Source organism: Mytilus trossulus, chromosome 11, assembly GCF_036588685.1.
Source record: "Mytilus trossulus isolate FHL-02 chromosome 11, PNRI_Mtr1.1.1.hap1, whole genome shotgun sequence".
NCBI lineage: Eukaryota > Metazoa > Mollusca > Bivalvia > Mytilida > Mytilidae > Mytilus > Mytilus trossulus.
In genome coordinates, this window is record NC_086383.1 from 60885771 (window position 1) to 60899597 (window position 13827).

A 13827-nucleotide genomic window follows, 5' to 3' on the forward strand; every position below is an offset into this window, starting at 1 on the left:
TCCCGGACAACGTAGTGTCAACATAAGAAAAGATATTTCTACGTTGGATCAACGTTGTGCCAACGTTGGCTCTATGTATTGCATATAAGCCATCATGTTGGACCAACGTAGGCCCACTTTGCACTTATACGTTGGGCCAACGTCAAATTACAACGATGGACCAATGCAATGATATACGTTGCGCCAATGTTGGGCCAACATACTCATATTGTCTGGGTATATGTAAAAATAGTCAGACGTAATACAACACTAAATAAGTAAATATTAAGTAACAAACAAATGCGTTACAATTGTATCAGCAGTTCAAATTTACACGTAAGTCCGATTTTAGAAAAATCGCAGTTACTGAAAACTAGTTAAAAAGCCAAACACAATTAATGATAAACAATCATGATCAGAGAACGAAATCAAATATAACACATCCAAGTGATATATTGTTCTAACCTCATGGACAGTTAATGAAGACATGACTTGTGCAATGCCATACTTTAAGTATTGACTGAAAGTAGAATAATTAGGAGTCAACCTTTGAATAAAAATGTTTGATGTTTTCTATTCTGTTTTAACCTAAAGATATGTATACTGTTCAATACACATTATTATAGTACATTAATCTGAGCATATGACCATGTAATCCTGATTGTACTTTAGAACAATATGTTGAAAAGGCATATTACTATTGATTATACTTGAATTGCATTTCAGGTATCGCATCTTTAACATAAAAGTATTAATTCATCCTTTGTTATTGTCTTTGCAGGCAAAATACACCAACAATTCATATGTTCACCGGTTGCAGTTGTATACTTGTTCTGCTATCAGCTGGAGGATTTTCAAAGAGTATTGACTGTCCAGAGAGTTGCAAATGTTCCTTAAAACATTCAAAAAATCATATAAATGATGATTCATTGGTGTGTTTGCCGAAATTAGAAATGCTTGTGCTAAATGGGAACCCAATTGTCAGAATTTACGAACAATCAAATTTTGTATACCGTTCGGATGTCTACAATAGGTTATCCGTTGAGAAAAATTGACGACTTTGCATTCAACAGCTCATCATTATCTAATCTTAATATGCAAGAAACAAACTTTCATTTTGATCTCGGGAACTTTAATCCCACGTCTATGTTTTCTCTTTCTCCAAATCTGACATTCCTTTACCTGGATCAGTCTTATCTTCCAAAAACCGAAATTAGGATGCAGCAAATGTTTTCATCTTTGATCAAAGTTAAGGTTTTAAGTCTTTCTTCTGGGAGTCTTGCGTTTCTTCCCAAAAACGTCTTTCCAAACTTAAAATATTTGGATACACTGAGTTTAAGTGCAAATAGATTGTCCAGCTGGAACGATGGAAATGTTGTTTTTCGTTATTTGACTTTACTTAGAACACTGTACTTGTCAAACAATTATATAAGAATAATCAACGAAACAACTTTTCCGTTGGAAGTACTGTTTTCATTAAAAGAGTTGGATCTTGGTCGAAACCCGTATGCCTGTTCTAGTGATCAACTTTGGTTCACTGAGTGGATGAAGACAACACATGTTAAACTGATTAGGTGGCCGTTATTTTATAGGTGTCGGCAGCCTCCCCAACTTGACAATATGGTGCTACAAAAATATGCAAAATCTAAAATGCAGTTTCCACCTTGGAATCCGTTATACAGCATGGCAATAGTACTATCTTGTTTAGGATTAATATTGGTGACCTTTATAACAATAGGATTAAAATGTCAAACAAATATCAAGAATTATATATACCTTTGAAGAGTTAAAAACAATAGAAAGAAAGGTTATTTCCCTATAACAAATGCAGATGGTTTGAATATCACGCTTTTGTCGTGTATTGTGACGCAGACCGCAAATGGGTGTATCAAACGTTTTTGCCAAAAATCGAACAAGATGAAGGTATCAAGCTGTTTATTCACCATATATATTTTGAATTAGGAGAATCAATTACTGCAAACATCAACAAATATTTAGAGAAATCATGGAAAGTTGTTGTAGTATTGTCAAATGAGTTTGCGAAAAGTGAGTGGTGTCAATGGGAAGTTGATATAGTGCAGGAGAGACGTAGAAGGTATGAAAGAAACGTGTTCCTTTTAATAATGCTGAAAACTATCGACTCTAAGCATATGACTAATCTTATATTTAATGAGTTTCCCTCGTATTGAGTTTGTTACCCAATTTTGTTTTTTTGTCCATAGATTTACGAGTTTTGAACAGCAGTATAATACTGTTGCCTTTATGTAACACTGATATCTGACTATTGTATTGCATTAACAGTTTTGCACTTATAGACACAAGTTTAAAATAATTTTTGAATTTACCTTGATCCCATAAGACACGAAATTCGGTCACATACCAATTTCAAACAGTTGTTATCCATTCGTTTGATGTGTTTGAATTTTTGATTTTGCCATTTGATTTTGGACTTTCCTTTTTTTAATTTTCCTCGGTGATCAGTATTTTTGTGATTTTACTTTTCATTGATATTACTTACGAACTCAGTACGCATTGGTTTTACGCTAATTTTTTAACGGAGAATTTTGTTCATGCGTAAAAATCTAATTATAAGTCATATAGGTTATCTTTTGATTGGCTGTTTTTATATGATATATACTCAAATGAAGTGTTTTATAGAAGAATTTAAAACGCATCAGTCATATTGTAAATAAACAATTAAAGAAGATTGCAGAATCAAAACGTTTGTTTTCCGGTAAGATTCATACGTCTTAAGTTTCATATTTACAGGACCCAGGATATATTACAATTTAAAACAAAAATGTATTTGTATTAAAGGACTAAATGACTAATGCTCGAGGATGGAAAAGATATTTCTTTAATTTTTTGGGTCGTATAGCAAGTTTTTTTTTCTACCAATGAATGTCAAATATATATTCCCCAAAACAAATGATTGAAAGGTAATGTTATATTTTTTGTTGGACAGTTGAAATATCTAGTGTAATCTCTAATTCTCTAAATCTACTCCAGACTCCAGATTTACCTTTATACTGGTACTGTTTCTGTTTTGAAACCGAATGTTCAGCTTCTCAATACTGTTACCTCATAGCACATACCAAATATGGTCAACAATGCCATATGTTATCTTACCTATTGTTTAAAAATAAATATATCCAAACAATTACAAAGATATTAAAACATATATATTTTTTTATGTTTAGTTTAAAACAGAAAGTAATAAAGTTGATACATAGCAGTGACATATTCCAGTTGGTGGGTTGGATAATTGGTGGTGTTCGTCATCCATATGTCGTCCATATAGACAAACTGATCACAGTAACATAATAGAATCAACATGTTTCTCACTGAATAGAGAAAAATGGCCAAAAGAATTACAGAACATCCAAATGAATACCACCATCGTTTATCCCCATTCCAGACCCTAATATATCATTGCGACGATATTTTTTTTTATATATGTAACTGTTTTCAAAAAGATAATGTGTACATCATGTACATGGGCAATGTTTTGTTAATAAATGTAATGGCCATTACATACCATGTCATCTCAGCAAAAAGATAATTTAAAAACTCAAAGGGCAGAGCAATTTTAGACATACCTGCATTATTCTTAAAGCGTATTAAATGACTATTAAATTTTTATTCATAATAAAATTATTTACTTGCATAGATATTCATATAAAAGGATGCTGGGTTTTATTAATTTATTGCAAATACGTTTTTGGCACTCGTTAAATTACCAATGTTATTTCAACTGATCGGGCGGAGCTTATGTTTTAACTGGCATAAGGACAGTCTATTTGAATAAATAAACTCATCATAGATACCAGGACTTAATTTTAAATATACGTCAGACGCACGTTTCGTCTACAAAAGACCCATCTGTAATATATGTGAGTTAAGGATGATGGCCGTTATAATTAAAATTGATTTCTAATCACCTATCGGTGTCACCAAACGGACAAATAAATGAACTGAGTGTATGATAATGGACGAATAACTGGACCCTTCATTGATGAGTTTACCCCGACACACCTGTCTATAGATCCACTGGTCTTAGATAAGTACACCAGTTAAACCCTACCCAGTCAAATGAAATAAATCAAGTATTACTATCGTTTGGCTTCTTAATGGTGTCGAATCTGATGATTATTTTTGTTATGTCAAGAACATCATTATTAGTTTTTTACAATATATTTTCAATAATATTGGTCAATTATTGTAATAAGCACTATTCTAGATAATTAACAAACTCTGACATTACATCAATAACATCTTGGTTACTTTATAAAACAAAAACAAACTACAGTATCGATACTTCTTAAGACTTTTATTTTATAATTATATTTTTCTAATCGTGTCATTGTTGACATGTTTAATTGGATGACTGTGCACGTAAAATGTAGATTAATCCATATAAATTCATTAAATGAAGTGTTTGTTTTTGTAAAATATTAAATATTTATTTATACTCATAGCTAACAACATTTGTGAAATTTCTACTTCTTCTAATTTAACACAGAATCTTTTGTATTCTCAACACTGATACATGATTGATTACACTCATTGGTAATAACATTTGATTTTGCCATGTGATTATGGACTTTCCGTATTGATTTTCCTCTGAGTTCAGTATTTTTGTGGTTTTACTTTTTAGTGATGTTGCTACTCCTTCCAACAGTACACAGGTACATGTATCATTATCATAAGAATATTAAACTGAAAGTACTAAGTATGACAAAATTCATCGGATTTCTGCTAATCGCTATAGGAACGTTTTCAAATTATTGTGTTGGTGATATCGTGGTACTTAGTCAAACACCACATAAAATATATATCGGAAATGTTGTGTTTGAGACGCAAGCAGTTAGTATGTGGTCATTATGTGCTCAGCTTTGCTCAAGGATGAAGATCTGTAGATCTATAAACTTTATACAACACAATAAAACGTGTCAGATTAATAATGCTGAGCCAGAAGGGTACACTGCACTCTTAATAGATAGCTATGGTGATAGTTTTGTTGCAGTATCGACATTTCCACCAGTAAGTTGTTCTATATGTTCATTCGTTTTAATTTTCCTCGGAGTTCAATATTTTTGTTATGTTACTTTTAACACGAAGACGATTTTCAACGTTATGAATTTCATGGTTGCGACCTGTTACTGTACTGAGTGTGGTGTAAAATGTGAGGCAAAAAATCTGTTACTTTTACAAGCGAGCTACTCATGATGAGACGCTATTATATTAAAAAGAGGATGTGGTATGATCGCAAATGAGACAACTATCCACAAAAGAACAAAATGACACAGACATTAACAATTATAGGTCACCGTACGGCCTTCAACAATGAACAAAACCCATACCGCATAGTCAGCTATAAAATGTCCCGATAAGACAATGTAAAACAATTCATACGAGAAAACTAACGGCCTTATTCATGTAAAAAAAATGAACGAAAAACAAATATGTAACACATAAAAAAACGAAAACCACTGAATTACTGGCTCCTTTTTGATTATCGTTATGTCAAAGACGATTCCATGACAATGAACACGCATGTATGTTCCTCATTTAATAATGTACAATGTTTTTCATCTTGAAATAATATTTTGTCACATTTTTTTACATTTAAAAACGTTCAAAACGTCTTGTGTTAGGTTGTGGAGTTTTTGTATTTACTCAATTAGGGTGTTCATTAAGAGAAGTGGGCTTTGCTCATTGTTGAAGGCCGTACGGTGACCTATGATTGTTAATGTCTGTGTCATTTTTTAGTCTTTTGTTGATAGTTATCTCATTGGGAATCATACCACATCTTTTTTTTTATATCAATAACTAATTTTAATTGATTGTCGCTTGAAATCAACTATTGTTATTCAATTTAAAAGAGGGACGAAAGATACCAAAGGGACAGTCAAACTCATAAATCTAAAACAAACTGAATGTTGTATTAGTTCCAATGAGACAACTCTCCATCCAAGTAGCAATTTATAAAAGTAAACCATTATATGTCAAGGTACTCCCTTCAACACGGAGCCTTGTCTATTTGATGAATACAATGTTAAACAAGTTGGCCATGCTTCCACAAAACTTTACAAATAAATAAGATGACAAAGTAATGACACAGGACAAGGTTATTTGTCATCGGTGTTGTGTCGTTGTTCTCCTCTTATATTTAATGCGTTTCCCTCGGTTTTAGTTTTTTATCCCTATTTTTTTTTTGTCCATGGATTTATGAGTTTTGAACCGCGGTATACTACTGTTACCTTTTTTATTGCTTGTCAATTACTTTTTGTCATTGTAATGCTGTAATGCTACATACTTTGAAACATGTGTGTTTTAGAACTTAGCCTCTGTATGTCAGGATCATAACTGCAGTCTGGAAGAAATATGTATTCCAAAAGCACAAAGCCATATATGTCATCCATTTTTCCAGAACAAAACCGGTAAACATATAATTATTGATCTTTTGTTGATTTATTTAATGATGTGAACGATTAAATGATATTACTGGGGATACAAGCACCCTTTCAAACTAACTGAATCCGCACACGTTGTAAATTCATCGCTCAGAAAGCCTTTTTCACCAGACGCCATTTGAGATTAGGTCACTGTATAGTTTGTTATAAAAGACATCGAAATGACAATTTGTCAAAAAAATAAAAAGAGAAAATCGACAGTCGTATTAAAAGCTGAACAAATTAACGAAACATAAATGACGAATATCAGCATAAAACACCACTGAACTACAGGTTTCTGACATGCACTTGAAGTAAATCGAAAGATAGAGCAAGAATACTAAAAAAATATGTTGGTAATAAATTTTGAAAGTACAAGTCCCTGAAGTCATAAAACTTTCGAGTTAGTTTTTTGTGCTCGTACTTAAAAATTAACCAATCAAACTGTTGGATTGCGTGTTTCAAGCCTTATTTTTGTGCTTCGAGCACTAATCAAAGTTGTATACCTTCAAGGCTGGAGCTAGCTTTCATTATTAAAATTTTACTTTTGTATTTCTATCAGGCGTAATATACGATTCATTTTGGTAGTAACTCGTATTATGTTATATTAATTTTCTTCAAATTTGCTTCTAATAATCCAAAAACATTATGTATACTCCCAGATAGTTAATGATAAAAGGTTTCTCTTAAATTCTAACACAACCAATAAATGTTTATAATAATCAACCTATCATAGATACCAGGATTGAATTGTATATCTACGCCAGACGCGCGTTTCATTTTCACAAAACTCATCAGTGACGCTTGAATAAAAAAAAGCGTAAAAGGCCAAATAAAGAATGAAGTTGAAGAGCATTGAGGACCAACATTCCTAAAAGTAATGCCAAATACAGCTAAGGTAATCTATTCCTCAGGTAGAAAATGTCTCCTGATTCTAGCATGTGGTTTGTGAGATTACTAATTGACTTTGCTGATAAATTTTTAACTTATATTTTCCAGTCCATCAAACATGTCCAGTGAATTGGTTGAGATTAGGAAGTAACTGTTACTATTTCAGTGCTGATACTAAAACGTGGCACGATGCAAAGGTACAATTTGTTTTCGATTACTGTAAATTAAGAAAAAAAGTGTGTTTTTATTATTGCAAATCATACGATTGCGACAATAGCGCTATAATAACTTGCATTCTGATATCTGATATCTGATACATATATCTAAATGTGGAATATTTTTAAATTGCAATAGCAATCTAGACCTGTTGTCCATTATTCATAAATGACAAATCTCCAACATTTTATTTCATTTTTCGAGGTGCTTTTTGACGCAGCATCTGCTCAATCTTTCGGAACACATGCAATTTCATTATTTTGGATGGGTTCGTGTTTTTCTGTCTTTATTTTTTTTCTCGGCTGTTGTTTGTCTTTACGTCGTTGTAGTATTTTGCCATGATATTGTCAGTTGTTTTTCTACGTATGAATTTTGATTTACCTTTGGTATAAAGTAAAATCACAAAAATACTGAACTCAGAGGAAAATCAATTAGAAAGTCCATAATCTCATGGCAAAATCAAATAACAAAACGCATCAAAAACGAATGGACAAGAACTGTCATATTCCTGACTTGGTACAGGCATTTTCAAATGGTGGATTAAACCTGGTTATATAGCGCTAACCCTCTCACTGTAATAACAGTCTGGTATATTTCACTTTTCTTTAAGAGGTTTAACAATATTTAATGAAGCAACAATTATACAAAAGCATGTAAAGACATTACTAAACAGTAGACTTATGTTCCTTTGCTACGATATTTGATTCAATCTTTAATTGATTGAATTATTTGTTTTTTCTGACCATAGATTAAAACCCATATAGATTTTAGCAAGCATTTAAAATTTGCATTTTGCCATCTTTAAATACATGAACATGGGCTAAAGTTGAAATAGTCAAATTTAAAAAAAAAATCCTCGCGGCCATTCAATACCTCAACAATTATATAAAAAAATCAAACCTTTGCATAGTTTTACAAAGAAAACATTGAATATCACTTGCAGGTGAGTCAAAAATACAATATGCAAAAGGTAAAATCACACAAATCCTGAACTTAGAGGAAAATCAATTCGGAAAGTCCATAATCACATGGCAAATTCGAATAACAAAACGCATAAAAAACGAATGGACAAGAACTGTCATATTCCTGACTTGAATGTTCACTTCTTCTATTGCAATGCCTTTATCGCATTACAAAACTGCATTTTCCTATCAAAATGTATTGTCTTGGGTTACTATATTTAAAATTGAGAAAGGAAATGGTGAATATGTCAAAGCGACAACCACCCGACCATAGAGCAAACAACAGCCGAAGGCAACCAATGGGTCTTCAATGAAGCGAAAATTCCCGCATCCGTAGGTGTCCTTTAGCTGGCCCCTTACATATGCATAATAGTACAGTGATAATGGAAGTCATACTAAACTCCGAATTATACACAAATGTTTCGTTTTAACTTAAGATTAACGGATTATTCATATTTTTTTTCCTAATGCTATATTTTGTTAATTTTATCTAATATTGATGTCGATGTGAGGACACAATCTCTTCTTTTAAAATTAGATATGTGTCTTTTAAGTTGTATTCTTATACGCTATAACATCAGACGAACATCGTGTGCACGAAATAAAATCTAACGACAATAAATATCTGATTCGATTGTTTTAGTGGTTAGATTGTTGATATACATAATCGATATTGGCTTATAAAAAAGAAGATGTGGTATGATTGCCAATGAGACAACTATCCACAAAAGACCAAAATAACAATTATAGGTCACCGTACGCCCTTCAACAATGAGCAAAGCCCATACCGCATATAGTCAGTTATAAAAGGCCCCCATAAAACTTAGTTTGGCAGTATCCGTTTTCATTTTTTTATTAGCCAATAAATGTTCAAACTTATCATACATTTGGGATACACAATGTGTTACATGTTGTAGGCGTTTTGTGAAGGTGAAAATTCCATGCTTGCAGAAGTGAGAACTACTACGCAGAGGAGCTGCATAAAGACCGTGGTCAAGACATATCAGAAAAGTATATAGTATAAATCTTACGAATGTTATAAACGGTCGTATATATCACACGCTTGCATCCCTGTTTCATTTTATTGTTGTTGTTCCTTGAATTGATATATTTAACAAAAACAATATTTAATGACAAACCAATAGTAAAACAAGGAAAGCAAAACGCTTAAAAAATATACACAAGGAAGCTAGGGCTGTAAGATTTTGTCTGTCTATGAACAAATAACATTAACTATGTTATGCACACTGAACAATCCTCGTGGCGCATACTTTAGAGTGTCCATCACATTTTTATTCCCTTTCAAATATTTAAATTTTGATTATAAACTCAATTTTAGGCAGGAGCAAATCGCGAAAATGGCCAAACATTCTAAATTGAAATTTTAACTAAAAAGTTTGCCGTATAAAGTCTTTATCGAATAAACTCTTAAATTTAATAAACATTATTAATGATTCATTATTTATTCAATATTAATATACATTTCAATTTTGGTGTCCAGATTACTGGTTAGGCGGGACAGATAGTGTTACCGAAGGAATTTGGATATGGATAAACAGCAAGGTGATAGTTACTTTTAACGATTGGCATCCGGGACAACCAGACAACTTTGGAAACACCACAGGTGAAGATTGCATTCTAATGATGAAAAACTTTCCATATAAATGGAACGATGGAAATTGTCAATCCAAACGTTCATACATATGTGAAAAGCAGTAAGTTACATCCATTTTTTTACATAAATAAGGCTGTTAGTTTTCTCGTTTAAATTGTTTTACATTCTCTTATCGGGGCCTTTTATAGCTGACTATATGCGGTATGGACTTTGCTCATTGTTAAAGGCCGTACGGTGACCTATAATTGTTAATGTTTGTGTCATTTTGGTCTTTTGTGGATAGTTGTCTCATTGGCAATCATGCCACATCTTCTTTTTTATATTTACGTTTTATAATTCTATGCGTCTGAAGAGCTTTTTCTGGATTTGCCTCCACCAGGAACGTAAACATTTGAAATTCGAGGGATGAATAAGTACCGAAACAGTTAAAGAGCTATTTGGCAAAAAAAACCAACAGCCAAATTTTTTTAATGTCAACTTTGCCTGAGGGAGTTGAAACCTTTTTTTTTATAATTTTAAAATTTACAGACAATTTTAGAAAGGTTTGTTATAAATCATGTAAATACAGAATTACTGACTACTGAGCTTATGTTAACCTTATTAGTCATTTGGACTTTTTTAAAGTATCAAACAATTTATATATTACATATATTAATCAAGTATTTATAAAATCACAAAATTTCATGTCTTTTTTTATGTTTAAGTAATCGAAAAAGTACTTACAGAAAACTACCATTTCATAAATTAAATGATACACAGTGATGTGCTTAGACTTAAGCAAAATTAGGCTAATCGTAATGATATTATGTCTGCATTGACATTAAGCACAACGTCTTCATCACAACATCTTTCAAGTGAAAATATAAAACAAAATAGACTTGCTGTTTAACTTTTTAGGTATATATTGTTTTCAATACACCTTATCAAACGTGTCCTGTTTTCATTGAACCACCTTCAATGTGAATACACACTTGAGACACAGACACAACATATATGTCAACCAAACCGTGTGGTTTAACTCATGTAGTCATTCTAAATCAAAAATGATTAGAATACAGCTATTGTGGCAGGAACAGTCCTTCGTAGGAAGTCCGTATGGTGTAATTGTTAATGGCGTAACGTATTGACTGTAATTTTCAAACGCTGTACAATGGAGCGAATACCATGCTCTTTCTGAAAATAACCACAACAAGAGAATATTTAAAGCCAACAATTATTGTTTATGGAGCTGCCTATATTATGTATCTAAATATGTTAGAAACATACAATAGATTTTAAATTCCATGGTCGAGTGGGAGGCTGACATATTGTACATATATCTAACAAAATTGATATCAAGATCTTTCCAAGTCAGGAATATGACAGTTCTTGTCCATTCGTTTTTGATGCGTTTTGTTATTTGATTTTGCCATGTGATTATGGACTTTCCGAATTGATTTTCCTTTAAGTTCATTATTTTTGTGATTTTACTTTTTCATGACATTTAACTAAACAAGAAATTTCCCATATACTTCTGAAATCAAATTCACGTTTTATATATTTTGCAGGTTGGAGTGAAAAATTACAGATTACTATAAAAGCTGACAGCAGAGAACTCTACATTGCGTAGCGTTGTGTCATCTCAAAAGATGTAACTAATTGTAATGATAATTTTCCCCCTTCTCTGACTATTTTTTTTTATCTTACACAGTAATATCTTAAAAAAAAACTACATTTTGACAAAATTGTTTTTGTGTTTCATTTATTGTTTCTTTTTTTATGTGTTTGTGGTTTGTTTCCTGTTAAAGCCTTTACACATTTTAAACTTATAAAAATGTTTACCTTTTTTCATTTTCTTTTTATTCTATGGTTTATTGACATGATTAAAAAAGTTACTTGGTAAATGTCTCTAGAATGATTTTTCAATCATTACCGCCCTTTCTCGAAAATCTACAACTATAAATCTAATATAGTCCTGGACTGGCTAAACCATAAAATACGGATTATGTAACCATATATCCAACTTTTGAAAAATATGTCTGAAGTAAGAGTTTAGTCGTCGGATCGAATGATTAATGTCGACTGATTTGAAGATATTACTGTAAATTATATAGATGATGTCCTCTTACTAAATAATTCGAAATTTAGTGACTGTTGACCGTATTTATCCAATCGATATAAAGATTAAGGAAACAACAGATGCAGTTAGGTCTGCCTCACATCTTAATTTACATCTAGAAATTGACAATGAGGGCCGATTGAAAACAAAACTTTAGACACAAGAGATGATTTAAGCTTCACACTCGTAAACTGTCCATTGGTTTGTAGCAACATATCAGCAGCGCATGCATACGGAGGATATATCTTCCAATTAATATGATAGCCAGGGCCTGTTTTTCCTATCATGCTTTCCTTCATAGAGGAATGCTGATCAAATAGACGCTATTAAACCAAAGTTTCAAATGGAAAAGTTGAAATCATTCCTTCCTTTTTTTTTCGAACGTCATCACCAGTTAGTTGATCGTTATGGAATATTTTTTCACAGATGCTATCGGATATGTTTCTCATGTTGTAACTACAATATTGTTCCCTTGTCACGAATGAGACCCACCGAATTATACTATTTACCGAATTTGTAATAACATGAACAACACGACGGTTGCCACATGTAGAGCAGGATCTAACTACCCTTCCGGAGCACCTGCGATCACCCCGATGTTTAATGGTGCTCGTGTTGCTTAGTCTTTAGTTTTCCCTGTTGTATTTTATGAACTTCTTATTGCTTGTTTGTCTTTTTCTTTTGTAGCCATGGCGTTGTCAGTTTTTTTTTCAATCTATGAGTTTGACTGTTCCTCTGGTATCTTTCGCCACTCCTTTAATTACTCAATCCGAAACGGTATCGGGTTTAACTTCCTTTTACTAGTATTTTCTACATAACAAAAGAAAAACATTGACCTATCAACCCAATTTCAAAATTAGATTAATCAAATATGTCTTGACAATAGAAACACGTGTGCAAGAATTTGAAATCTACATTAACAAGGTTGTCATTTAAAGCATTTTTGTCTAGTAAATAACATGTTTTACTGCCAGGAGTGGAATATATTTTTCAGGTATAATATTTTTAATTGTTTAAGCATCACCAGCCCAGGAGTCAGCACTTATATGCTGACATGAATTATCATTGAATTGGCAATACTTATAAATTAACTGTTAACACAACCTTTGAATTTTTGATCTACTAAGGCTTCCCTGCCTCAGGAATATATTACCTTGGCTGTATTTGACAAAAATATAGGAATTTTGGTCCTCAATAATCAACTTCGTTATTTATTTGGCCTTTTAAAAATTTTAAGGCGATTACAACACACTGATGAGCCTTTCGTAGACGACACGCGCATAACATTTAATCCTGGTATTTACGATGAATTTATTTGGTTAAACGCTATATTGCATTAAACTATTTCTTTGTTTTATCTTATTCGATTTCAAATGTGATTACTTCTTCGTGTTAATTGAAATCTTGCTGAAGTAACATTCTAAATATCAAATCGATTGTTTGAAAACAAAACAAAATAAAACAATGATCTACTTCAATTATTATGAATACAAATGCAATCTAGTCATCAGTCCCCGGATTAGAGTTATTCCCTCATATAATAACAGGTGTTTGCCTCGTACTAATATTCGAAATCATAAAATCTGAATCTAACAACAGGATGGATACAAT

At 32.1% G+C, this 13827-nt stretch overlaps 1 long non-coding RNA gene and 1 pseudogene across 1 annotated transcript; both read left to right on the top strand.

Annotated features, from left to right (window-relative positions):
* The first annotated feature begins 764 nt into the window (after positions 1–764).
* On the top strand, positions 765–2911 carry LOC134690521 (toll-like receptor 2; annotated as a pseudogene).
* Positions 2912–6040: 3129 nt separating this feature from the next.
* LOC134690522 (uncharacterized) lies at positions 6041–9514 on the top strand. The gene is made up of 3 exons (XR_010101955.1): positions 6041–6422; positions 7434–7522; positions 9421–9514. It is a non-coding gene; the product is annotated as an uncharacterized LOC134690522 (long non-coding RNA).
* Positions 9515–13827: the final 4313 nt, after the last annotated feature.